We start from the raw sequence: 4,505 nt of genomic DNA, 5'->3' as shown, positions 1-4,505 counted from the left end.
AGAGTTGAAAATTCTAAGGAAGAACCAAAAAGCACTGTAACGGAATTGGAAAATGCCTTTGGGCTTTTTAGCAGACACAGCTGAGGAGAGAAGCTCTGAGCTTGAGGATATCTCAATATAAATCTCCAAAACTAAAAAGCAAAGAGAACAAAGACTGAGAAAAACAGAATATAATGTCTGAGAACTGTGGGATAGCTACAAAAGGTGTAACATATACTTAATACCAGAAGGAGAAGAAATAAAGGAACAGAAGAAATATTTAAAACAATTATGATTGAGAATTTTTCCAAATTGATGTCAGATACCAAACCACAGATTCAGGAAACTCAGAAAACATTAAGAAGGATAAATCACACAAAAAATTGCCCTGAGGCATACGGAGAAATTGGAAAAATTGTAGTTTAAAGTTTTCAAACTACAAAAGATCAAAGATTTAAAAAAATCCTGAAAGACACGAGAGTGGGGGGAAAACTTTACCTAAAGGGGAACAAAAGTAAAATTACATTGGACTTCTCTTCAGACATCATGCAAGCAAGGAGAGAGTGAAATATTTAAAGTTGTAAGAAAAAATAACCATCATCATAGATTCCTATAGCCTGTAAAATTATCCTTCAAAAGTGAAGGAGAAATAAAGACTTTTCTCAGACAAACAGAAATAGAGGGAATTTGTTGCCAGCAGACCTGCCTTGCAAGAAATGTTAAAAGAAGCTCTTTAGAGAGGTAAAAAATAATATAGGTCAGAAACTTGGATCTACATAGAGAAAGGAAGAACAACAAAGACAGAATAAGAAAAGGTAAAATAGAGTTCAAGACCAGTCTGGGCAACATAGTGAGACTTCGTCTCTACAAAACATTAAAAAATTTGCCAGGCATGGTGGTGCATGCTGTAGTCCCAGCTACTTGGGAGGCTGAGGTGGGAGGATTGCTTGAGTCCAGGAGGTGGAGGCTGCAGTCAGCCATGAATGTGCCATTGCATTCCAGCCTAGGCAACAGAGTAAGAACCTGTTTAAAGAAGAAAAAGGTAAAATAAAAACTTATTTTTCTTACTAATTGATCTAATAGATAACAGTTTGTTCAAAATAACAATGGCAACAATTTATTTGATTAGATATGCTTATGTATATATCTTATGTGTGTATATCTGATATATACACATAATACATATATATACAGTATACATATACACAATCATGCACCATATGATGATGTTTTAGTCAATGACAGACCACGTATACAACGATGGTCCCATAAGATTATAATAGTGCATTTTTATTGTACTTTTTCTGCCTAGATATATTTAAATACACAAACACTTACCATTGTGTTAGAATTACCTACAGTACTCAGTATACCAACACGCTGTACTTACTGCTTTGTAGCATAAGAACAACAGGCTACACCACACATAATAGGCTAGACCATCTAGGTTTGTGTAAGTACACAATGTGGTGTTTGCACAATGACAAAATCACCTAATTACACATTTCTTAGAATATAGCCTTGTCATTGAGCCACAAGTGACTATGACTATGCATATATATGTATATATGCTACCTTTAAGTGAAATGAGTGACAGCAGTGATACAAGAGACAGGGAGGAATTACTAGGATTATTTTGTTTTTCTACGGCATTCACACTATCAGGGAAGTGGTCGTGTTATTTGAAAGTGGGCTTGGATTAGCTGTAAATATATATTGCAAACTCTAGGGCAACCACTAAAAGTTTTTTCAAAAAGAAACATACTTGATATGCTAAGAAAAGAGAGAAGACAGCTGGGTGCCATGGCTCATTACATAGCTAATGCCTGTAATCTCAACACTTCGAGAAGCAAAACAGAAGGATTGCTTGAGTCCAGGAGTTCAAGACAAGCCTGGTAAGTATGGCAAAACCCCATTTCTACCAAAAAATACAAAAAATTAACTGGGCATGGTGGTGCACACCTGTAGTCCCAGACCCGGGAGGCCAAGTCAGCCAAAATTGAGCCACTACACTCCAGCTTGGGCAACAGAGTGAGACTTTGTCTAAAAACAACAACAACAACAACAACAACAAAAGAGAGAGATGGAATCATATAAAATGCTCAGTTGAAACCACAAAAGCCAGAAGAAAGAGTGAATGATATTAATCCAACTACATCAACAATCACTGTGAACATAAATGGTCAAAAATAATAGTTAGAGATTGTCAGAGTGCATAAAAAACAAAACTATATGATGTCAATAAAAACATTTAAAAGCCGTGTGTGTGTGTGTGTGTGTGTGTGTGTGTATCCCTATGATGCTAATACTAGTCAAAAGAAAACAGGAGTAGCCATATTAATTTTAGACAGAAGATGTCACAGCAAGTAAAGTTATCAGTGTGAAAAAGGGGCATTACATAATGATAAAAGGGACAGTTCTCCAAGAAGACATAACAGTTCTTTTTTCCTAAGATGGAGTTTCATTCTTGTTGCCCAGACTGAAGTGCAATGGGTGACCTCAGCTCGCTGCAACTTCTGCCTCCCAGGTTCAAGTGATTCTCCTGCCTCAGCCTCCCAAGTAGCTGGTATTACAGGTGCCCACCAGTGCGCCTGGCTAATTTTTTGTATTTTTAGTAGAGATGGGGTTTTACCATGTTGGCCAGGCTGGTCTCAAACTCCTAACCTCAGGTGATCCACTTGCCTCGGCCTCCAAAAGTGCTGGGATTACAGGCGTGAGGCACCGTGCCCAGCCCATCACAATTCTTAGTGTCTATGCACCTACCAACAGAACAGCAAACTACAGGAGGGAAAAACTGATCGAACTGCAAGGAGAAATAGATGAATCCACCACTACAGTTGAAGACTCCAACACCCTCTGTCAGAAATAGACAGACGCAGAGGCAGAAAATCAGTAAGGACATAGTCGAATTCAACGCCATCAGTCAACTGGGTATAATTGACATCTATAGACAACTTCATCCAACAACAGCAGAATACTCATTCTAATCAAGGTCACACAGAACATTCACCAAAATAGATCACATTCTGAGCCATAAAATACATCTTAACAAATTTTTAAAAATTGATAAAGGAATGTCATTACCTATAGACCAAGTGAGATTTCTTGTTCCTAGCTTTATCTCCAGTTCTTTACCAGGAGGAAACTCCACTCCACGTTATAGTTATGTGAAGTGTGTTAATAATAGCTGTAGCTCCTTGTTCCTTCTGGAGAACCCTTGAGACTTTCATAATGGGAAGCGTAGGAAACTCCAACTCTTATTCCTGCATTTTGCTCATCAAACTCTTCCCCTAGAATTAACACGGTTCTTATGCTGCCCTGCAGCCTTTCTCAGCCCATTGCCTCCACTCCAAAGATGGGAGAGTTCTTATTTATATGTTACATGGTTGCCTGGTTGTAATATTAATTATCAGTGACTCAAAACACTGCCTGATCTGCTTCCTTACAGAGCAGCCTTTGGCACGAAAGTAACATCTGCTCGATGATAGGCCTTTCATTCACACACAGGTTTAATTATGTTTTGGGGGTTGTTTAATAATTTATTCACAGCATTAGGACACCTCTAAAAATGCAATGTTGCCAGGCACAGTGATGCATACCTGTAATCCCAGCTACTCAGGAGGCTGAGGTAGGAAGATTGCCTAAGCCCAGCAGTTCAATACCAGCCTGGGCAACATGGCAAGACCCTGTCTCTAGATAAAATGAACTTTTAGAAATGCAGGGTATGGTGCAGAAGATAAATTATGCAAAATCCTCTTTATAGGATGTCAGACTCTGCTCCAGCCTAGTGGTAGGACATGTATAGGATACATTATATGTGCACAGAATACTTAAAAATTAGTGCATTTAAAATACAGTTAATTTCATTGTCATATATGTACCAGAAAAATTGTACACTGAATTTTATTAATAAATTTATTTTAAACTTATATAAGAAAATATATGTTTTAAGCCCAAAAGTCTCTTTGTAATGCAAAGAATGAATATTTAATTTTCTATATTTTTTAAAGAATCAGATATGTTCTTTATCAGGCTCTCTTAAAGTGAGGCAAATAATAATGTTAGTGCATATAATGTGAGATATACTAAAGGATACAAAAATGTTTAAATGAAAATATTCTTAGATCAATAAGCCATATTTTATTTTGCTGTGCATTTAAGTTGTGCTAACTAAAAAAATTTATGATAGCACAAACTCTATATAATTTTCAAAAATGTTAAATTTATAACATATTCAAAATATGCCAAGATCAGATTTCAACTTATTCAAAGTTTAACAATTCAAATTTATTGCTAAGTTATTGAGTTAAATGATATGCTATTACATGGCTTCAATTTGTTCTGAATTGAAATAAAGGAAAGAAAGTAGCTCTTAGAAAATTGAGGCTAGTTTTTGAGTCTGGTTTTGTTTTAAAATCAATAGCAGTGGTTCTCAAACTTCAGCATGTATCAGGATCACCTGGTTAGAACACAGATTACCTTGCCCTGAGATGTTCTGATCAGTTGCCAAAGTGGGGAGCTGCCTT

This window comes from Callithrix jacchus, chromosome 7 (genome assembly GCF_049354715.1).
Source record: "Callithrix jacchus isolate 240 chromosome 7, calJac240_pri, whole genome shotgun sequence".
Classification (NCBI taxonomy): domain Eukaryota; kingdom Metazoa; phylum Chordata; class Mammalia; order Primates; family Cebidae; genus Callithrix; species Callithrix jacchus.
Note: the sequence above shows the minus strand (reverse complement) of the source record.